The 23,892-nt window shown below is 45.3% G+C and overlaps 1 protein-coding gene and 1 long non-coding RNA gene across 3 annotated transcripts in view; both read left to right on the top strand.

The window, feature by feature from the left end:
• Positions 1-23,892, top strand: part of LOC124881732 (titin-like) — a 144,177-nt gene that overhangs the window by 42,436 nt on the left and 77,849 nt on the right. The window lies entirely within an intron of this gene.
• LOC124881736 lies at positions 3,239-3,868 on the top strand. Its single transcript, XR_007041730.1, has 3 exons — positions 3,239-3,487; positions 3,603-3,707; positions 3,784-3,868. It is a non-coding gene; the product is annotated as an uncharacterized LOC124881736 (long non-coding RNA).

Genomic DNA, 23,892 nt, shown 5'->3' with positions numbered 1-23,892 from the left:
TTAAAAACTTTTAAACCTCTTTAGGATATTTAATGTAATCCTAGGAAATTTGGTGGTCTAGAAGTTTCACGTTTTGAAACATTAAACAACTCATTTAAAGTGAAATTGTTAAATAATCTGGTCAGCAGTAATGAAATAATCTGGAACACTTCTCCCAAAATGCTTTTAATCTTTTGGGTGGGATTAAATTTTTTACTTAAATGCAATTAATAAAATTGAAAAGCTTCCAGTAAAATTTTCTAACTGTTATAAACACGCTCTTCTAGCCTGGAAACTTGTTTCGAACATAACTTCTCTCCTACTAGTTATTATATCTGGAATAATGGAAATATAATGCTGCTTAATGACAAAAGGAATCTTCTTTCTCATTAGGATTGTTTATGCTAATTTAATTTGTCTGTTACACCAAGACAATATGCAACAGTTTGTTTCATGTTTTACTGAACGGTGTGCTGCAACTTCAGAGGTTCAACTGCCAACACAGGAGATCGACCTAAAAATGGCGAATTGATTGGAGATGTTGATATCCCCAAAACAAAAGGAGAGAAAAGAAAGAAAGAAAATACGGCTTAACTTTAAGGTAAAGTAAATTCCTTTCAAAGTTTTAACTGTTTCTGTTATCCAGAAAAAAACCTTTCATCCAACGTTTTAGTTATAGTTCAAGTATCACATTTATTCCCAACAAGAACTCTGAAGACAAAGCCAATTCCATACAAATTCAGGATCCATAATGCATCTCCTTGAAAATCCCCTATGCATAAATACTGGTTTATGTATCCCCTGAGATCTTGTTCATATTATGATCTGTAAATGCTGTATTCTGTATGTCTTATAATTTCCATAAAAGTTGGGAAAAAATCTCCACCTTCGTTTTATTATTATCATTACCTCCAACTCTATGGCTTCGAACTTTATCTTTCTTATACGTCCACTCTGCTCTCCCAAACTGTCCATGATGACAGCCAGAAGCACACACAAAACTTACATTTAAAAAGGGCGGTCCTGGCTGTGTGTGGAGCTTGGACTGTGTGGGTGTTGCTTCGTCGGCTTTTCAGGGATGAAGCTCTCCTGTTGGGAGTGTGCCCATGTGTTGTGGGGAGCTGATTCATGGCATTTGGGTTCGGGGGCAAGTGTTCGATATCTGTGTCCTGGTTGGGGGTGGCCCAGTGGGTAGATTCATGTCGGGTTCACTGGGGGTGGAGGGCTCATGGGGTTGGGATTGGAATTCATTGGGGTTTGGGACTATTTTATTCTGTGGTGGCTCTGGTTGGCGGGCTTGTTTGGACCATGTAGACCCCTCTTTTGTACATGGCCCCTTCCCCAGATGAGGATGGTGGTGGTTGGGTGGGGCGGGGGGTCGGGGTCCGGGCCAGGGTCGCTCAGGTTCAGGCACGAGCCCGGCTGGTGTCAGGTTGGGTCTTGGGCTGCTCCATCTCCTGAATCAGTTTAGGCCCCCATCAAATGTGGTTTCCCTGGGATTCTCCCCTGCTCCTCTCTGGGGGGTTACGGTAGTCCCAGCGGTGGTTCTCCCAAGGTTCCTGTGCTCTGCGGGGCCTTTGGATGTCCGTGGCTCGGGTCTCCACCGTATCTGTCCCGGGTCCATGGGGGCAGGTCTGTGGCTCCTCACACTCACTATTGCATATTTTTATGGAGAAACCTTGTATGCACAAGCGCGCTCACACTCAGACCCACAGGTGTTTAGATTTAGGTGTTAACAGATACACAAATGTTCTATATTGAGCCACATTTACCACTAAATACATCTTGCATTGATATGTACCGTGCACCTTTCGGTAAAAAAACTGGTAATACGAACGTTTCTGCAGGTGAAGAAGCAAGCAGGATGTTATCTTGTATTCTCTTCATCCTTCTTTCTTTTCTCCTTCTCTCCCCTTTTCCTTTTTGCCCCCCTTTCTCTCTTTCGTGCTTCTTTTGTTCCTTTCCATTTTTATCTCTGTGTCCATAACAATTGAAATAATCCCAAAGCAGTTTCTAATAAAGTTTCTTTTTATAAATATCAAGCAGAGCTTTAAAGCGTTAGCTGTAAGGCTTCACCTGTGAAAGTAAATTTGTTGGGCTTTTTCTTGACACTCAGACAACAATTCTGAGCTACTCTGCTGGACAGGACACGGTTAAAAACTAAAAAAAAAACAAAAAGTGCGGTCCAACCCACTTTTGCACCTGTTCTCCATTGCAGTTGTTGTAGATCATCTACAACGCGGTCACTTGTTGCAAGTGCATATTTTTTTTGCACAAGCAATTAAGTGCTTCTTGTTTGGAATCTTTGAAGCTTAGGCCCTTCTTCAGTCTGTTTAATAATTCACTTTCCTTGGAAGTCATGCTTGTTTTAACTTGTAATAAAACATTGTAACATTATTGGTTTAAATCCCTAAAAAGATTGATTTGGTGCGAGCGTTACTTTCTAGGCCTCCACACATGGCTGGAAGCACAGTTCTGGGTTTTATGTCATTTAATATTTCAACAAAGTTAGCTGATTTTATTCATAATTGACTACAACAGCTGTCTAACACTGATATTAAACATGAGGAACAAAGTTTAAATGTTGTTTGAATACAAAGAAAATACAAATAAAAAATGAACCTTTGGAGGATGACTGAAACAAAAAGCCAGGAATATTTAGCCAATGTTAATCACCTTCTCTCTGAAAAACTCCTCCTATGGTTTAGGGTTCATCCAAAAGGTACTGGGTCCATGTTAGGACAGTTTTCCGGAGTGGATCTCTAACCTGGTAATCTGATTTAGTTCTGGTTCTTACAGTGGAAATGATGAGGTAGGAAAATCAGAATCAGCTTTATTGACAAGTTTGAACAAACAAACAAAGAATTTGACTCCAGTACACTTTGCTCTCAATAATAAAGAAGATCTTTTTCAAATGTACTTATTTACACAATTGACTTTACAATAGAATACGATGGCCCCAGAGAGCTATCCTAAAGTAGATAGTCTCCTCTGATGCTGCTGGTGTTTCATTTTGTCAGCTGTGTGACCAATATAGCATCAATGTACTGATTAAAAACTCTTCACTGTGACCTCTGAGCTTTGGTTCCTAATGTAAGATGTTCATGGAAACAGTTTGGAGAACGTTTCCTTATATACCTTTATCAAGAGAGAACGTTCACTGAAAATGTCTAACCTGTGAAAACAGGAAAATAAAAATAAAGTTTCTCTGTCCTTGTTTCAGTTTCTCCATCTCCACCAGAAGTTGAGTGTAAACAGGATAAAATATTGGATTTAAACTGCTCTCTGAAGTGCACTGACCTCTCTTCATGCCTAGAGGGCAGCATCCTCTGGGTGAAAGAAACAGGACATTTGCTGCTAGAAAACAGAGTTGGGCTGAAGGGAGACAAAAGCTGCATTTCTGTCCTCACCATGAATCTCCTAATGGGCAACTACAGAAGATACACCTGCCAGTTTGTTTTGGCAGACAAGGTCAAGACAGAGGTTCACTACACACCTGTCTTCTCAGGTAAGTAATAGATGTACATTATATTCCAAGCATAAGCTATGCTACTGTTAACCCTGGGCAATTATGTGAATTTCCAAAAGGTATGAAGGCTGAATTTATTTAAAATGTTGTTCAGATTCCACAGACTGGCCCCCTCTGAGCTACATCTTGCTGATTCTGCGCATCACAGGACTTATCCTGATGATTAGTATTATTGCTGTTGTTTCCACCAGAACCAGAGGTAAGCCACTTCACAATCAACAGAACCTGCTTCAGAAAATGTATTGGTAATCAAAAGTATGTCTGTCATCTTCCAGGAAGCTAAAAGCCACTGAAAGACATCAATGTGAGTTAAAAACAACTAACTTTAATGACCAGAAAACAAAATGGCAACAGCAAAACATTTCCTACATGGCAAATATATATTTCATCTTGTTGGCTAGGTGAACTATTTATTTAGACTGTGTTCATAACAGTTTAATAAAACCTTCCTCTCTATGCAGCTCTGAGGTTTCCTTTGTAAAGAAACATTAAATGTCCAACAAAGCAAAGCTGTGGACAGCTCGTTTTCCCGTTTGTCAACTTCTGAAGATGTCTGACACTTGTAACCCTCAGTTTATTCCTCTGTCTAGTTTTTGCTGCAAAAATACAAGTAGATGCTATTTTCAGTGTTAAATGTGTCATCAGTGGCAGTAAAATCTTTTCTACATGTGTTTTCAGAAACTCTTGTTAAACGAAGGTAAAATGAGGGAAATAAAACTTGTCATGCTTCATGACTGAAAGAGAAATTGTCATAATCTGCCTGTGTTTGGGCTTTTCAGTTTGGGTTCTGTTTACTTTCTCTGCACTGTCGTGTTCTTTATTTGGTTTATTTCAGTTCTTTCATGTTTATTAGATTCCTGTGTTAGATGTTTTAGTTTGTATTTCCTTGTAGATCTGTTTCCTTTCTGTTTCTGTTCTTTAGGTACTCCTATTGTTGACTTATTTCTGTTCACTTATATGTTTTGTTATTTCCCTAGATTTCTGCTCGTCTGTGTTAATTAGCCACCCTCCTTTAGTTGCCTGCATTCCCTCTTCCACCAGCTGCTCCTGCTTCCCCCTGGTTAGCTCCCAGTGTTCATTGGTCCATTCTCCACCTTACCTGAATGATTATATTCTCTGGTTTTCATTGTTCTCCTCTGGTTCCTCCTGGCTACTACCTGCTCCATGTTCTTAGACATGTGTGTGTTTTTCTTGTCCTGCTTACACCTGTAAGTTTACCTGTTCTTATCGTTACAAGCATTTATCTACTCACCATGCTGCTTCTTGGCTCTTGCCTGCACTCTGGTCCTGCAACAACCTCACTCCTCCTGACAGAAATAGAAGATATTTCTGATGTCCAGGTTTTTTAATAAAATGCATTTTGTAAAAACTAAAATTCCTGCTCAGATATTTTGAATCATGGGACAAATTGTAAAAGTTTCACAAAATCTTAAAAAAATAGAAAATCCCAATAATTTAAATGAATGTATCTGCAACTATAAACTGAGATTAGAGAGGGTTACAGTTGGTGCTGTGCTCTGGATTGTTGCCCCAGAACCAAGTTTCCACCACAGCTTTGTGGTTTATACCTAAATTTGTCCCATTTAGGGGTAAAAAAAAAATGTCTTAAATATTAAATGAAACCTAAATGCGGGATGACATCAGAAGGCAATCTCTGAAGTCAAGGTGGAGGACCAAAAATATGAATGTTAAGATTCCAGTTGGTCAGACAGACTTTATAGAGAAATGGATGGTACCAAACAGAAAGGGGATAGATACAAATTCTGAGCAGAAATTCCAGTAAACTGTTCATACAAAAACTCTCAGCAAACATGAACTGACTGGGTGTGAATACATGTCCTCCCAGTTTGAATCTGACTGTGCAGGTACAGAAAACTCAAGGAATTGCTGGAGAGTCCCAGAAAAATTTCATTTCCTGATAATAATGCAAATGGGATGAAGTTAAATGACAATAAACAATATGATTTGATGATGGAGAAATTAAGAAAAGTGAAACAGAGAACATGGAGTTACGATGAAAAACTGAACACCAAGCTGAGATCAAAGGACTAAAGATCTCCAAACCCAAATATCATAAAACCAGCATCTTTGCTGTAAGTCAAACTTAGTTTAATGTTTGTGGTATTCACAATTATTATTATTATTATTTTATAAATATTGTGACTGGCACCTGTTATTAATAATGCAAGCAAGATAAATAATTGGTTCAGTTAAATAATGAAGGTAGCACCAGTGTGTTTGTGTGATTGGACTAAACATTTCCAAAGTTTCTTGTAACAAAAATACTTTATTTTAAAGATTTTAATCCAGCTAAAGCTGGAACCCAACTGCTGCACAAGTGGAGGCCCAGTTTTATCTCTACAATAAATATAATATCTGAAGATGAATTTAAGGAAAGGTTCTTAGAATGTTTCATTTCTTCATCCAAGAGCATTATGTCTCTGTTTTTTTACAAAGATTGTGTTTCATGTCTTTTCCTTCATCTCTCAGGTCCATTTTGTCTGCAGAGACAGCACATTGAACTATGAACATGTTGGGGTCCATTCTGCTCCCCCAGTCCTTCACTGAACTTCATCACATCAACCTATACACCTGGGCTTTGACTATTTTAGCTGTTAAATGTTGCATTATTATGTAAATGTTGCAAGGCTAATGAATCTAGGTATTGTAGCTTGATTTGAATTAGATTTGTGGACAAACTAAAGTATGGAGACGTGGAGAAAAATACACGGACTCTTTCATCATAATACTGGGAGATTTTAACAGAGCAAACCTCTCCAATGAACTCCCCAAATACAGACAGCATATTAAGTGTCCCACCAGAGACAAAAACACACTGAACCATTGTTACACAGCTTTAAAGGACTCATATCATGCTGGTACCAGGGCTGCTCTGGGTTTTTCAGATCATTCTCTTATCCTCCTCATCCCAACCTACAGACAGAAACTAAGAGCTTCCAAACCTACGGTTCACACTGTTAAGAAGTGGACTGAGGAATCAAAGCAGATGCTACAGGCCTGCTTTGAATGCACAGACTGGACTGTTTTTGAAACTTCAGCCACTGACCTAAACCAACTAACTGATGTGGTGACATCATACATCAGTTTCTGTGAGGACATGTGTGTGCAGACCAAGACCTTCTGCACCTTTGGGAACAACAAGCCATGGTTTACTCCACACCTCAGGAATCTGCACAGGGAAAAGGAGAAGCTCACAGCAATGGAGATTGGAGTTAGTTTGAGACCTGCTGCAGCTCCTCATGTCCCAGGCAGCGGTTTTCCTGGAGATCAAGGTACTCGTACTCGTACTCGTCGTCTTCCGCTTATCCGGGACCGGGTCGCGGGAGCAGCAGACTCAACAGAGATGCCCAGACGTCCCTCTCTCCAGACACCTCCTCCAGTTCCTCCAGGGGGAGCCCAAGGCGTTCCCAGGCCAGCCGAGAGACATAGTCCCTCCAGCGTGTCCTGGGCCATCCCCTGGGCCTCCTTCCGGTGGGACGTGCCTGGAACACCTCCCAAGGAAGGCGTCCAGGAGGCATCCGGTATAGATGCCCGAGCCACCTCAACTGGCTCCTCTCGATGTGGAGGAGCAGCGGCTCTACTCCGAGCCCCTCCCGGATCGTTGAGCTCCTCACCCTATCTCTAAGGGAGTGCCCGGCCACCCTACAGAGGAAGCTCATTTCAGCCGCTTGTATCCAGGATCTCGTTCTTTCGGTCATGACCCAAAGTTCATGGCCATAGGTGAGGGTAGGAACGTAGACCGACCGGTAAATCGAGAGCTTTGCTTTTCAGCTCAGCTCTCTCTTCACCACAACGGACCGGAACAGAGCCCCCATTACTACGGCAGCCGCACTGATCCGTCTGTCAATCTCCCGCTCCATTCTTCCCTCACTCGTGAACAAGACCCCGAGATACTTAAACTCCTCCACTTGAGGCAGGAACTCCCCTCCAACCTGAAGAGGACAAGCCACCCTATTCCGGTCGAGTACCATGGCCTCGGACTTGGAGGAGCTGATCCTCATCCCAGCCGCTTCACACTCGGCTGCGAACCGCCACAGCGCATGCTGTAGGTCTTGGCTAGAGGGGGCCAGCAGGACCACGTCATCTGCAAAAAGAAGAGACGAAATCCTCTGGTCCCCAAACCAGACCCCCTCCGGCCCTTGGCTGCGTCTAGAAATCCTGTCCATAAAAGTTATGAACAGGACCGGTGACAAAGGGCAGCCCTGCCGCAGTCCAACATGCACCGGGAACAGGTCCGACTTAGTGCCTGCAATGCGGACCAAACTCCTGCTCCGCTCGTACAGGGACCGGATGGCCCCTAGTAAAGGGCCCCCGATTCCATACTCCTGGAGCACCCCCCACAGGGCATCATGAGGGACACAGTCGAATGCCTTCTCCAGGTCCACAAAACACATGTGAACCGGTTGGACAAACTCCCATGAACCCTCGAGTACCCTGTAGAGGGTATAGAGCTGGTCCAGTGTTCCACGGCCGGGACGAAAACCACACTGCTCCTCCTGAAGCCGAGGTTCGACTATCGGTCGGACTCTCCTCTCCAATATCCTGGCGTAGGCCTTACCAGGGAGGCTGAGGAGTGTGATCCCCCTGTAGTTGGAACACACCCTCTTGGACCACCATCCCAGTCTGCCAGTCCAAAGGCACTGTCCCCGTCCGCCCCCCAATGTTGAAGAGGCGTGTCAACCATGACAGCCCTACAACATCCAGAGACTTGAGGTACTCAGGGCGGATCTCATCCACCCCCGAAGCCTTGCCACCGCGGAGTTTTTTAACCACCTCGGTGACTTCAGCCTTGGTGATGAAAGAGTCCAACCCTGAGTCCCCAGCCTCTGTTTCCACCAGGGAATGAGTGATGGCAGGATTGAGGAGATCCTCGAAGTACTCCTTCCACCGCCCGATAATGTCCTCAGTCGAGGTGAGCAGTCTCCCACCCCCACTATAAACAGTGTTGGCGAAGCACTGCTTCCCCCTCCTGAGGCGATGGACGGTTTGCCAGAATCGCTTCGAGGCCAACCGGTAGTCCTTCTCCATGGCCTCACCGAACTCCTCCCAGGCCCGAGTTTTTGCCTCTGCCTCCTTAAAGGTCAAATAGCAGCTAAACTTCTTCATTGCAGAACCAGCCATCTCCAACAAGTAGGACACTGACTGTTGAATGATCTCCAGCTGGTTCCTACATTTGAAACATCTCAATTTACTGCCCATTTTTTAATGTGTGAAGATAAAAACATGTTACATATCTGCCATAATGTGTTGGAGAGAAGATGCTGTTGATTTTGATGTACAATCCACCATCATGTTAAACATGTTTTCTTCTTCTCTGCACGTTCTCATCCACAGGTTTCACAGACTGGTCTCCTCTGAGTTTCATCATGTTGACTCTGAGGATCACAGGACTGATCCTGATGGTTGGAATCACTGTTGGTATCATCAGAACCAGAGGTGTGGAACCTGAACTACAATGGAGCAGATTGACAGAACTGTGATGTTAATCTCTTCATCTTCCTTTCCATCCCAGGAAGCAAAACATGAAGTAACATGAAATAATCATCAATTAAATGAATGAACCTTTTCAATATTAGATAATTGACTGTATAGTTAAACCAAGCCTTCGGACTCTAATGTTTGATTCAAAGGTTCATGATGCTGTTGATGACGACACAGTGAACTATGAAAATGATGAAGAACGTTCTGCTGCTGCCACACTCAGCTGACCTTCATCACATCAAATACAAATGAGCCCATTTATGTTCGGTTCTGATGATAATTTATGATGAAGGAAAACCCAAAATCTCTGGAATTGTTCACAGACTAAAATCCCTCTGGAAGCAGACACACAGATCCTAAATCAGACAACAGAAACTCGTCACACAGCACAGAGTTAATGTGTCGTTGTCTCTATCTCACCATAGAGATGCTGAACAGCCAAACAGAGGCAGATAAATCTAATATCACAATTAAATGCAGACCTGTTCCCAGTGAAACTTCAAAATTATCCTTTGAGCAATCAAAAACACATCAAATGGACACATTCATGCAGCAAACTGTCTATGGCATTTATTCCTTAAACCAAATAAAAGATTTTATTACTCTAATAATATTAATAATTTCCTCTGATAAAATCCAACCATTCAAGTCCATGCATCTGAGTAGGAAGAACAGTGAATAAAGATCATAATCATTAAAGTTCAGTTTGCTTCACTCTGATCTATTCTGATGCATTCTGGTCCAAACCAGACAGCTAGCATCTCTTCTTCTACTAATGTGTCTGGTTGTAGCGTGAGGTCACTATTAAATGTCAACACAAGAGGGGGGAGTTGATTTGTCATAGACGGCCAGCTCACAGAGAGAGCATTCTGGGATTTGTAGTATAGGTGGTGAATGGGCTGTTTACTTGTGGGCCAACTCTAATAGACCTTTAGAATTAACTAAAGCGCTAAGTTTGACCCTCGGGTCTGAGTCTGATACCTGTGCTGTAAGGGGTCCACTTTGACCTGTTTGGATTCTGTTCTGACTCGGTTTAACTGCTCTGTCTGCAGAGTCTCAGAGCTGCTGGGTGTTGGTGGACTGACTGCAGCTCATTAGCATACATCACAGTTCCTCTTTGGCTGTTCATGCTCAGGAAATGACAACAGCTTCTACAAATAACTGATAAACTATAAAAAAAAAATAGAAAAAATAAGCGGTGAGTGTTGGTGTGAAGATCTTTCTTTAATTCAGTCACAAAGAGGAAATAACATCAGAAAGAAAACTGATAAACTATAGAAAATAAAACTTCATTTATTATCTGTTTTTGTGTTTTTCATAAGCAGATCTTTCAGCTAAAACATAGCTTACTAGAGTTGATCTGAGTGTTACAAAGTGAATGAGTTGAATGTAGTTTAATTGTTCATTTCTGACTAAAGTTTGTGCAACTAGTTCCTGTTTGTGGTTTTCCTTCAGTTTCTATAAAACACAAGTATGACGAGAGCAAAATGACAAAATACCTGGTGGGTGTTGATATGAAGATCTTTCTTTAATTCAGTCACAAAGAGGAAATAACATCAGTACTTTCAGATCTGCAGCAGAGTAAAGTTGGGTCTAGTTCTGGTTCTGATCGTTGTGCTTCAGTTTGAAGGTAAAGATCTGTTTTATTTCAAAGGAACCTGCGAGAAATTAAGAGACACTTTGATTTACTGTGAGATTTTATGGAGATATGAGAATAAACATAGGTGTAGAAAAGGTCCCAAAGTCACCAGTTATAGTACTCATTTATTGCTAAAGTGCTTCTAATTAACTGGTAATCAGAATAGGGGCTATTGTTTCAGGGTGAGGTTGGTCGCAGTGTTAGTGACGTCACTGTTTAACTGTCCCAATACACCCTACACCCCTCTATGAAGTGTGTACTTTGTACAAGTACATGTAAGGGTTGAAGTGCGCAGGTTACAAGCTGCAAAATTGGAGAATTGGGACAGTAGGGGTTACGTCATCAACTTGCACCTCTGCACCGTAACTGCAACATCAAAAAAGGCGGGAACCAGCGCTGTTTTCACAGTCATGCTACTAAAAAAACTATTTTAAAACTGCAACAAGCAATTGTTTTGAGGAGAAGAAAGTGCAGGAAGCGACGGAGGCTTATACACCAGACTCCCGCTGCGCCAGTGTTTGTTTGAAAGGTAACTTCAGTGTTATGACCTACTGACTGCCCAGACTCACTCTGAACCCACTGGTATCTTACAATGTTGAGCCTGGAAAACCAGTAAAAAAATATATTTGTCGGCTTGCTGTCTAAAGTTTACGCAGTTCTTATTTTTCTGATTTGATGGTTGGTTACGTTAACGGTTGTGATTGTTGAGGGTGATCTGGTGAGATACCTCACTCATGTTTCAGAGAACCGGGGTTAAATCCTTAACCTAAAGTTCTCTTTCAACATTCGTTTCGGTATCTCACTATGGGATATTTCTGCTCCCGTATTGCCAGATAAGCTCACTCGAAGACCAACAGATTGCATCTTGCATTCATGGCAATGTGGAACCCACACCCAGAACCGTGTGAGCCAGTGTGGGCCTGGTGACATCCAGTTTATAGAACCTAGTGAAGGTGTGAGGGGTCGCCCAGTTGGCAGCCTCACATATTTCCTCCACAGGTATACCCTGGAACAATGCCCAGGATGATGCCACACCACGAGTGGAATGAGCCCGCAGACCTGCAGGGGGTGCAAGGCCTCTGCTCTCATAAGCCATAATAATAGCCCCCACTACCCAATGCGAAAGACGTTGCTTTGTGAGAGGCTTTCCTTTATGTGGTGAAGCCCATGACACAGCTGCTCTGATTTACGAAAATCTGCTGTTTTTTTTCACATATAACCGCAGAGCTCGTACTCTGCAGAGCGTATGCAGTCATTCATGCTCCTGAGAGGAGAATGGTGGTGGGTAGAAAGCCATTAATTCAAGGGCACGGCATGGCAGAGCCGTAGCAACCTTAGGTATAAAGGCAGGATTAGGTTTCAGTAAAACCCTTGACTCACCCAGAAACTGCATGCAGGACGGGTTAACTGAGAGCGCTTGAATGTCACTCACACGCTTAGCAGAAACCAGAGCAATCAATAAGGCCGTTTTAAAGGAAAGCACTTTGAGCTCAACTTGCTGCAACGGTTCGAACGGTGCACGTGAGAACGCATCGAGTACCATAGGTAAATCCCATGAAGGAGTGAGGCTCCTCGACACTGGACGGAGCCGTCGTGCACCTTTCATGAATTGACACACCAGGGGGTGCTGCCCCACTGTTTTGTCACCAAAGCCAACGTGACAGGCTGAAATAGCAGCCAGGTACACCTTCACAGTGGAAAAAGCCAAGCCTTTATCCAACAGTGCCTGCAGAAAAGTTAAAACGTCCGACACAGGGCTTTGCATTACGCTCACCATAGGTTTTGCGCACCAACCCACAAATGCCTGCCATTTACCCTCATACACGTTACGCGTGGAAACGGCCCTTGCATTTTGAATTGTGTCAATAACGTTCTGGGGAAGCCCACTGGCAGCCAGATTTAACCCCTCACAGGCCAGGCCCATAGGGCCATGCGCTCTGGATGCGGATGAAATATTTCTCCGCGTGCCTGCGTCAGGAGATCTCTGCGGAGGGGAAGCCGCCATGGCTCGCCGTGTAGCATCTGAAAAATCTCTGCTAGCCAATGTTTCCCTGGCCAACGGGGAGCTATCAGAATGAGTGAGTGTTTTCCCTCTCGCACCCTGGCGAGAGTAGGAATGATCAGTTCCAGCGGGGGAAAGGCGTACAGTAGGGCCGGCGGCCATTTGTGCGCTAGAGCATCCAGCCCAAGCGGAGCTTGTTGCTCTGTCAGCGAGAAAAACATCGGACACTGAGCATTTTCCCCTGATGCGAAGAGGTCGACCTCCGCTCGGCCGTACCTCTTCCATATCTGGGTCATCACCTCGCTGTGGAGTTTCCACTCTTTGTAGCGGGGATTGCCCCTTGACAGCAGATCCGCGCCTCTGTTCATTACCCCTGGCACGTGAGTCGCTCTTAGCGACAGCAAGTGTGAGCTGGTCCAGATTATCAGTCTGTATGCCAGCTCGTGTAAATGACGTGAGCGCAGACCCCCCTGTCTGTTGATGTAAGCAACCACTGTTGTGTTGTCTGTTCTGACCAAAACATGGTGCCCTTTGATAAAGGGCAGAAAGTGTCTCAGTGCCAGCATCAAGGCCAGGAGTTCCAGACAATTTATGTGAGCTGTCTGTGTTTGTGGACTCCAAACGCCGTTTACCATCATCCCCTCGTGAGTGGCTCCCCAGCCTGCCAGCGAGGCATCTGTGGTAATTACCTTCCTCGTCAGGATGGTTCCCATGGTAACGCCGGTGTTGAGAAAACCGGGACGCTTCCACGGGCTCAGCGTGCGTGCACATATGAGAGAAACCAGGACGCTGCAGTGAGCATGGCGTGTGGGGCTCAAGCTGAGTGACGCCACCGACCTTTGAAACGGGCGCATGTGTAGACGGCCGAGTGTGATGACCGCCAGCGCAGACGCCATCAGACCGAGCAGTCTGAGGCATAACCTGAATTTCACCTGTGTGCCTCTGCGAAAGAGTGCCAGACAAGCCTGAAAGGCTTTTACTCGTTCCGCTGAGAGGCGCGCTCTGAACTCGACTGAATTCAGGGACAGGCCAATGAAGGTGATTGTTTGTACTGGGGTTAAAATGCTCTTTTCCCAGTTTATTGTGAATCCCAGGGCTGTCAGATGTAAAGTAAGCATCTCGGCATGCGTCCTGAGCTCCTCTAAAGACTGAGCTGCAATCAGCCAATCGTCTATATACGTCGCCAGACGCATCCCCCTTTCCCTCAGAGGCGCGATGGCTGCCTCGGTGCATTTCACGAACACACGTGGGCTCAGTGAGAGGCCAAAAGGAAGTACCAGGTACTCGCATATCTCTCCCTGAAACGCAAATCTGAGGTATTTTTTGTGAGGGGGGTATATAGGGATATGGAAATATGCGTCTTTCAAGTCTATGGAGACAAACCAGTCTCCTTGACGCACAAACTTTATCAGAGCTGCGTGTGTTAGCATCCTGAACGAATACCGTCTCAGATATGTGTTCAGAGCCCGCAGATCCAATATCGGTCGCAGACCCCCGCCCCTTTTCGGCACGAGAAAGTATCTGGAGTAAAACCCGTCTCTGCTTTGCTCCTGCGGTACCAGCCGGACAGCTCTTTTGTGCTGCAGGGAAATTATTTCCTCTTGCAGGACGCGAGCTGACTCTCCCCGGGCGTATGACTGTACTATGCCCTTGAAACGGGGTGGGGCTGTCACAAATTGGAGCCTGTATCCCTTAGATACAGTCTTTATCACCCAATCTGACGCTCCACACGCTCGCCACAGCTGAGTGTTGTTTGCCAGTGGACCTAAAGGTGCTTCCGTGTAAACACTGCGCAACACCGGCTGAGGGATCTGCTGTTCCGCTACAACTGCCAGCTGCGCTCGTCCCAGGTCTGCTTCTTCCACAGAAAAAACAGTCTGCTGTGTTAGAGGTAGGGTGAGAGCTCCCCCTTGAGGCCTCATGTGCAGCTGTGGCAAGGGTGGAGCGGGAGCTCCCCCTTGTGGCCTCATGTGCAGCTGCATGGCCATGTCCTGTCCTTGTGTTATTTTTAACATATTTTTCATGTTTTTTTGTTGTGGCTGCGCCCTCGGCTCCAGGCCTGGATGCGTGCCAGAAAACAACTTTATTGAACATGTTGTGAAGGGGGAAGGTCGTGTTTTTAGACACTGGCATGTGTTTGTGCACTGGTGTGTGCTTTCTGGCCACAGCTGCGGCTCCACTGAGCTCTCGGTGGCTTTGATCCTCCTCCGCTTCGATCGGCTCTGAACGATGAGCTCCAACGTCGGCTCTGCAGGCCGTTTGAGTTGCCTTGAACGTGGCGTTCTGAAGTCGAACTGGGACAGGACGTGTCCTGGTAGGGGGGGGTGCAGGTGTCTGGCAGATCCTGCTCTCCCACCCCGAAGACGGCTCCCTAGGTAGCGCGCCTCTTTTTCTTTGCGCTCACAGTAGCGGAAGGGGTCGCTTGGTTCCCCGGCGTTGTCGGGGGAGCGAATGGCTTCCTTCCCCAAGCACCTTTGAGCTCGGTTTGTTTCCCACAGTCCGCTGACTGCGGCTGGCGTTTGGGGATGCGGTAGGCCGGTCGAGCCGCCGCTTGAGCGAATGGCACACGGGGTGCTGGAGGGGGAGGAGGCTCCGCTTTCCTGGGCAGACACAGCTTTAGCGCTTCACCTTCCCTCTTCTTTTCCTCACAGAGTTTTTGCATGGCTGCCACAGTGAATAAGCTCTTCGGGTCCACGGGGGTGTCGAGGAGCTGGTTCTTTTCCCTCTGAGACAGGCTAGAGAGGTTCAGCCATCTAGCTCTCTCCTGAGTGACCATCAGGGCCATGGCTCTCCCGGATGCTTGGACAGCACTTCTGTGGAGACGCAGGCATAGGTCTGTCACCACACACAACTCGTCCCACAAATCGGCCATCGGTGTGCCAGTCATCTGCTCCTGTAATTCCGCTTGGTAAGCGAGGAGAAGAGACGAAGCGTTTAAGGCTTTAACAGATGCAGCCACCGCCTTGTAGCTTTTCTCATTCAGAGTGCACTGAAAAGAGTCAGCTTTGAAGGGAAGGGTGGGTCCTGCCGCTGTCATGGCTGACTTCTGCGATGGGTGCAGGTGAGATGCCAGCAGAGGTTCTACGGGAGGCAGATGTGAAAAACCGCCGGCCTCCATGCCCGTCCAGTCCAGCACCGACCCTCACAGGGCGGGGTTCTTGGCGGTGAGAGGATTGCTCCAAGACCGGGTCGCTTCCTCGAGGCACTCGGGAAAGACCGGCAACAGCTGTCTGCCAGAGGATTTGGCTCTCGGAAGCCGCTTCCCCTCATATCAAGATGTGGTAGTTTCGGTGAGGGTTTCTGGCCACTCGATGCCCAGCTTCTTTGCTGCCCTTCTGCAGACATCATGCAGGTCCGTTGCCGTCGGGTTTGGGGAACCGCAGCGGCTGGTGTCATCCGTCACCGAGGGCTTTGCAACCGACTGGATGGCATAAGGCCCGCAGTCCAGCTCGTTGTCGTCAGACCCGAGACTGATGGACTCCATTTCAGATTCAGACTCGGCATTAGCAAGAGTACTGAAACCTGGAAGTGCGGCCTCGTCTTCCTCTGGGTCAGTCAGTGGCGCGACAGCGTCGAGCTGATCACCCCAACTGGCTCCAGCCAAAGTGGGCTCTCTCTCATCAGTACCAGGAAGCTCCGGTGGCGGGGGATTGGCTACCCCCATCATAGGATCAACCTCCGACAGGCTAGCTTGGCGTGCTAGCCTGCGCCGACGAGACTTAAGGGAGAGCCGTGCACAGTGCTCGCAGCTCGCCGGTGACGCCAACGCGTCCTGGGCATGTTGCAGCCCCAGACACGAAGCGCAGACAGAGTGGGTATCTGCCCCAGCTATGAGATTGCCACATGCGCAGGTTCTAGATGGTGGCTTGACTCTGTTCATCGTGAGAACGAGTGCAAGTTACACAACTTCGTAAGCTCCGTTAAGGTTGCAGCTAGTTTGATGACCAGTTGCAGCGCTGCTGTTTGGCAACAGACCATTGTTGAAAGGGACTCAGAACAGTCGAGCACAGTTATTGAGAAGCGCTCGGCGACCGAGTTGTTAGCTCGCTCTGTGAACAGTTAAGCTAGCTCAAGTTACTGTAATGACCGTCTGAGAGGTGCTTCTGGGAGCGAGAAGAAGTGTTAGACTGAAGATCACCTACGTGACGTCGACTTTTATACTGGGAGGAAGTCCTCCCATGGGAGCGGACGTCACTTCCGCCTGCCAGTCAAGACTGGCGTAATGTAATAGAGCTTCTGGGGGACAGGCGCTGGAGGCGTGTCCCATAGTGAGATACCGAAACGAATGTTGAAAGAGAACCATTTGACTGACACCATCTGTGTGTTGGGGCCATCCATCTTGGTCGCACATTTTGACGCACGCAGCTCAACAGACGTCGCAGCTCTGACGTCACTGGAAGTATAAACCGGCTGAGATGCGGAGTTTCGTGGCCCTTTTCCCACCTGTCGCAGAACAGCAACGGAGGCGCATTTCTGGAGAGACAAGATCTCGCAGGTGAACTTTTGCTCCACAAGGCCATTCCCGGAAGAGCTTGAAAGCTGGAAATCTGTCTGATACGAGAACATCAGAGGATTTATTTGCCGATCGAAGGACCACGCCACACTCGGCGCAGGTGGAAAACCTACAGAGGTTCTATGTCCAAGGAGATGAGTTTCCTCCTTGTTGATTCAGTCGACTAAAGGTTCTTCATCTTTTCCACTCCTGGACGGATGAGAAGTTACCGGGTTTTTTTTCTCCTTAATTCAATCACGGACACGTGGTTCCCCTCCTTTTCTTCAGACCTGATCCAGTGGAGAGAAGAAATCAACTTCAAAGTAATTTTGTTCTTTTTTATATTAAACCGGATGGGTGCATTTAGAGGTCTGGGCAGGATGAGGCATAGTGAAGGTGATTTAGAAACACCTGTAGTTAATCTAAGGTATTAACTTGTTGCATCTAATACTGATTGAAGTATTTTATGCTGAGCTGTATTTTGATTTGCTGCTGCGTGGTTCATGTTTGTCCAGCTGATCCCAAATCAGCCAGGAGTTAGAAGTTGGACTTTTAAAAGTTTTCATTCAAAGCAACTGCGGTCTGGGCTTCACCGACCACTCTATGTTCCAGTTTTATTATTGGAGTTTTTCCACTGGGTCCCTCCTCAGAGTTTATGACCCTTTGTCAAGATTTGGGGCAATCAGCTGATAGTGGCTAAAGGGGCGTGGCTTCACCGTTTATCAGCTGATCGCTGCGATCGAGACATCAACACAACAGGAGGATTTCTTTCCATTTAACCCAAATTACACATTTTGTCCATAAAACTGCTGGTTTGATCTTCATAGACACTAAATGCATATATATTTTTATTTTATTATTATTGTTAGGTAGTCATTTTTATTCCCTTTGTGTAGAATAGTGCTTGTTGGTTAGGTGAAGATTTTTGGACCAGAATAATGGTATATCAGGATTATTTGGCTTCAATAAATCTTCATATATATAATTAAGAGAAGCGTTTATGTTTATTTCGTGCAAGAGTGATTTATCTGTCAAAACAAGGTCAAAGTTCCCCCACCTTCGGTGAAGCGGTTGAATAAACAGTGACAGTTTGTGATTTTGGTTAATAATTTGTAATTATTAAAAGAGCTTTGAGTCCATAATCACAATACCAGAGGATATCTCTGATTTCTATTCGTAAGTGATGATTTTTGGTTAAGAAATTAATATTGTTCTAATTATTATTTTAAATTATGATTCTTGATGAATATTAATTTATCAAGAATCATATTCCTTACAATATGTTTTAGAAGGTATTATGTCGTCTTATTAGGGCAAAGGTTGAATAAATGTGTGTTATTACATCTATACTATGTATGTATGTTGATATCTGTTTAAGTTTTAGTTTGCATCAGGCTTTTTTTGAAACATGCATCTGGTACAAAATGCTGCTGCACGGTTTTTAACAGTTAATTCTAAACAAGAGCACATAGCTCCAGTTTTGGCGTCCCTTCATTGGCTTCCCGCTCAGTTCTGATCCATTTTAAAATTCTTTTATTGGTTTTTAAGTCTCTTAATGGTCTTACTCCTCCTTATTGGTCTGAGCTGCTTCAACCGTATATGCCTTTGTGTGCTCTTAGATCATGTGATCAGATGCTTTTGGCAGTCCTGAAGACTGTCTATAAAACCAGAGGAGACAGGGCCTTTGCAGTTTGGGCTCCTAAATGGTGGAATGAGCTGCCCCTGAATGTCAGACAGGCTCCCTCCCTTGCTGTTTTTAAAATCCGTTTAAAAACACATTTTTTCTCTTTGGCCTTTAACCCAGAGTGAGCTAGCATCACTGTTTTAATGTTTTACCATTTCTATGTATCTGTATTTGCTTATAATTGTTTTTCTCTTTTATTCCTGTTCGTCGTGTAAGTTGGTAGCACTGTTGCCTTGCAGCAAGAAGGTCCTCGGTTTGATTCCCGGCCAGGGGTCTTTCTGCATGGAGTTTGCATGTTCTTCCCGTGCATGCGTTGAATAAATGTGTGTTATTACATCTATATTATGTATGTATGTTGATATCTGTTTAAATTTTAGTTTGCATCAGAGTTTTGTTTTACAATGTGCATTTAATTTATGGTCATTTGTGACTCTTTTACCAGACGTTCCTGTGGATGAGACACATCATCACCATCATCGTTAGAGCAGTGATCGGGGTTCTGCTGCTGCAGTTTTTATCAAACTCAGGAAAGACAGAATTAAGGAGAATCAAAGAACCACAACAGGTACTGGATCTTGAAATAGACCTTTAATCCACAGAGGGAAGTTTAATCATTTATAGACAGGAGATTACCTTGAGATTAGTTGATGTAAAATTTATTTTAACCTTTATTAGTTGATTTGGTAGAATTCTGTCATTTTGTTCATATTTGATTTGATTGGATACAATATAGGTGCTGGACTTGATGTTAATGCACAGACTACTCCTCTAATCATCTAAATTTTTGGAGTAAAAAAGTTATGAAATTATTTGCAGGCCTTGTTAAAGTGGAGTTCAGATGCTACAGACACAGGAGGGTTTGTTAACCTGTCGACCGTAGCAAACAAGGCATGAGCATTATTAATGTTGTGTTTGATTTCAGAAAAGAAAGATTCCCTTGCATTTTTTAGTTGTAAATTATATCTTTGGAGTCTCTCTTTATAGATTTTTCTTGCCAGAGAAAACCTTCACCTCAATGGGAGCAATAGAATGAATGATGTCTGAAATGTTAGACTGGAAGTTATCTATTAGCTCATTAAAGGAGTTACTGGACAAAGTGGAAGTGGAAAAGTAGACTTGGTGAAAGGTTTCAGTTGCACTGTCCTTATGAAAATGTGTTCTTATAATATCTCTCTGTCTAATTGAGTTGATAGAAATGATGCTTTCAAAGATAACAGAAGACTGGTCAGGTAGGGCAACACCAGTTACAAAGACCTTGGAAATGTTCAGACCTTTACAGATGATTAACAACAATACAGTTTCCAAGACAGCAACACAGATAAAAATTTAGGCTTTATTCAAAATGTTAAAAACGGCCAACACACAAATTAGAACAGGCTTTGGACTTGTGTTGCCTGCTTCGCTGAAGCTATGGATGATCTTTTAATAACAGAGGTCTAGGCTGTGTCTGAGCATATTATTAGCAACAACCAGTTTTTTTTTGTGATAATGTTTCCAAAAAGTCCAGGTAAATATCTGTTGGTTTAAAACAAAACCAAAGCTCAGCATAGTCCTGTTAGCTGAATCAAAGGCTACTATCACAGACTCACTCAGTGGAACAAACACTGGTGGTACTGACAGCAAAAACAAAAAAAAGCAGAAGATGTGAGCTTCGTATTAATGACTCCACCAAGATTTCTTTGTCCTCTGGAGGGTCGATGGTCCATTTCTCTTGTTGGAAACAAGTTGTGGAAACTGTCCTGAAATCATCCGTAAGTTTTCTGATCCGTTTGTGGGGAAAAGCTAACAAAGCTGTAAACTAGCGGTTCGCTGCGTGAGACAAACTTGTTGTTTGAAGTCAGAGTGAACCTTGACTTGTGTCACATGACTGTCAACTAAAACATTTCATACATGACTTGTTTGTTGATTGTTGGCTAGAGGTTCAACGGTCCTTGCACAGTCCCCAAGTGGAAGTCCAAAATGCTCATTGGATAATCCAGCCTTGCTAAAAAGCTTTATTTAGTAGAATATAATACACATGTAATATTACTGGTGATAAACGGCCGTCTTTTCTGTGTCATTTTAGTAATAGGGCTTTTGCACCACAGAGGTTCCAGTTCTACACCAGGGTTGGTTCTAAAGTTAACTGGTTCTGTAAAAAAATAGCCCCAAGTCTGTGCCATGTCATTACCTAATGAACATGTATTTTATTTATTGTTTGATTCACCCTGTTTCATTCTGTTTTTGTGAAGGATCATAGTACATATACATGATTGACCCTCAGATAATTTTATTTCTCCCAGTATTTTTACAAATACATGCTCTAATATCACCACCCAAATGTATCAGAGCTTTTTTAAACAACCAGTGGTGCTTCTGAACGCTTCACAACCCTCATCTTTAACATCAGCTAGAAATCTTTTCAGTCTTTGAGCGCTTGCAAACTGAACACAGCATGGGTTGAACTCCCCACTGAACCCTGCAGTGAGTTGGTGGTTTACCACAAATTTCTGCTCTAAGGTTCATGGACTCCCACAGAAAGAGAGCTTGACTTCAACTGGGAAGCAAGAAGCTCTTCCTTTGTCAGTGAAAGATGAATCTCTCACAAGCTAAACTACACTGCTCAAAAAAATAAAGGGAACACTCAAATAACACATTCTAGATCTGACTGAATGAAATATTCTCATTGAATACTTTGTTCTGTACAAAGTTGAATGTGCTGACAACAAAATCACACAAAAATCATCAATGGAAATCAAACTTATTAACCAATGGAGGCCTGGATTTGGAGTCACACACAAAATTAAAGTGGAAAAACACACTACAGACTGATCCAACTTTGATGTAATGTCCTTAAAACAAGTCAAAATGAGGCTCAGTATTGTGTGTGACCTCCATGTACCTGTATGACCTCCCTACAACGCCTGGACATGCTCCTGATGAGACGAAGGATGGTCTCCTGAGGGATCTCCTCCCACACCTGGACTAAAGCATCCGCCAACTCCTGGACAGTCTGTGGAGCAACGTGACGTTGGTGGATGGAGCGAGACAAGATGTCCCAGATGTGCTCAATCGGATTCAGGTCTGGGGAACGGGCGGGTCAGTCCATAGCTTCAATGTCTTCATCTTGCAGGAACTGCTGACATACTCCAGCCACATGAGGTCTAGCATTGTCCTGCATTAGGAGGAACCCAGGACCAACCACACCAGCATATGGTCTCACAAGGGGTCTGAGGATCTCATCTCGGTACCTAATGGCAGTCAGGCTACCTCTGGCGAGCACATGGAGGGCCATGCAGCCCTCCACAGAAATGCCACCCCACACCATTACTGACCCACTGCCAAACCAGTCATACTGAAGGATGTTGTAGGCAGCAGATCGCTCTCCACTGTGTCTCCAGACTCTGTCACGTCTGTCACATGTGCTCAGTGTCAACCTGCTTTCATCTGTAAAGAGCACAGGGCGCCAGTGGTGAATTTACCAATCCTGGTGTTCTCTGGCAAATGCCAAGCGTCCTGCAACCCCCATTTGTGGACGTCAGGCCCTCATACCATCCTCATGGAGTCGGTTTCTAACCGTTTGTGCAGAAACATGAACATTTGTGGCCTGCTGGAGGTCATTTTGCAGGGCTCTGGCAGTGCTCCTCCTGTTCCTTCTCGCACAAAGGTGGAGGTAGCGGTCCTGCTGCTGGGTTGTTGCCCTCCTATGGCCTCCTCCACGTCTGGTGTACTGGCCTGTCTCCTGGTAGCGCCTCCAGGCTCTGGACACTACGCTGACAGACACAGCAAACCTTCTTGCCACAGCTCGCATTGATGTGCCATCCTGGATGAGCTGCACTACCTGAGCCACTTGTGTGGGTTGTAGAGTCCGTCTCATGCTACCACGAGTGTGAAAGCACCACCAACATTCAAAAGTGACCAAAACATCAGCCAGAAAGCATCGGTACTGAGAGGTAGTCTGTGGTCCCCACCTGCAGAACCACTCCTTTATTGAGTGTGTCTTGCTAATCGTCAAAGATTTCCCCCTGTTGTCTTTTCCATTTGGACAACAAGATGTGAAATTGATTGACAATCAGTGTTGCTTCCTAAGTGGACAGTTTGATTTCACAGAAGTTTGATTTACTTGGAGTTATAATGTGTTGTTTAAGTGTTCCCTTTATTTGTTTGAGCCAACATGCACCGGGAACAGGTCCGACTTAGTGCCGGCAATGTGGACCAAACTCCTGCTCCGCTCGTACAGGGACCGGATGGCCCCTAATAAAGGGCCCCCGATTCCATACTCCTGGAGCACCCTCCACAGGGCATCATGAGGGACACAGTCGAATGCTTTCTCCAGGTCCACAAAACACATGTGAACCGGTTGGGCAAACTCCCATGAACCCTCGAGTACCCTGTAGAGGGTATAGAGCTTGTCCAGTGTTCCACGGCCGGGACAAAAACCACACTGCTCCTCCTGAAGCCGAGGTTCGACTATCGGCCGGACTCTCCTCTCCAATACCCTGGTGTAGGCCTTACCAAGGAGGCTGAGGAGTGTGATCCCCCTGTAGTTGGAACACACTCTCTTGGACCACCATCCCAGTCTGCCAGTCCAAAGGCACTGTCCCCGTCCGCCCCCCAATGTTGAAGAGGCGTGTCAACCATGACAGCCCAACAACATCCAGAGACTTGAGGTACTCAGGGCGGATCTCATCCACCCCTGAAGCCTTGCCACCGTGGAGCTTTTTAACCACCTCGGTGACTTCAGTCTGGGTTATGAAAGAGTCCAACCCTGAGTCCCCAGCCTCTGTTTCCACCAGGGAATGTGTGATGGCAGGATTGAGGAGATCCTCGAAGTACTCCTTCCACCGCCCGATAATGTCCTCAGTCAAGGTCAGCAGCCTCCCACCCCCACTATAAACAATGTTGGCGAAGTACTGCTTCCCCCTCCTGAGGCGCCGGACGGTTTGCCAGAATCGCTTCGAGGCCAACCGGTAGTCCTTCTCCATGGCCTCACCGAACTCCTCCCAGGCCCGGGTTTTTGCCTCTGCCACAGCCCGGGCTGCAGCACACTTGGCCTCAAGGTATCCGTCAGCCGCCTCAGGAGTCC

The sequence above is a fragment of the Girardinichthys multiradiatus genome, chromosome 15, assembly GCF_021462225.1.
Source record: "Girardinichthys multiradiatus isolate DD_20200921_A chromosome 15, DD_fGirMul_XY1, whole genome shotgun sequence".
NCBI classification, from domain to species: Eukaryota; Metazoa; Chordata; class Actinopteri; order Cyprinodontiformes; family Goodeidae; genus Girardinichthys; species Girardinichthys multiradiatus.
This window is presented reverse-complemented; position numbering and strand designations above follow the sequence as displayed.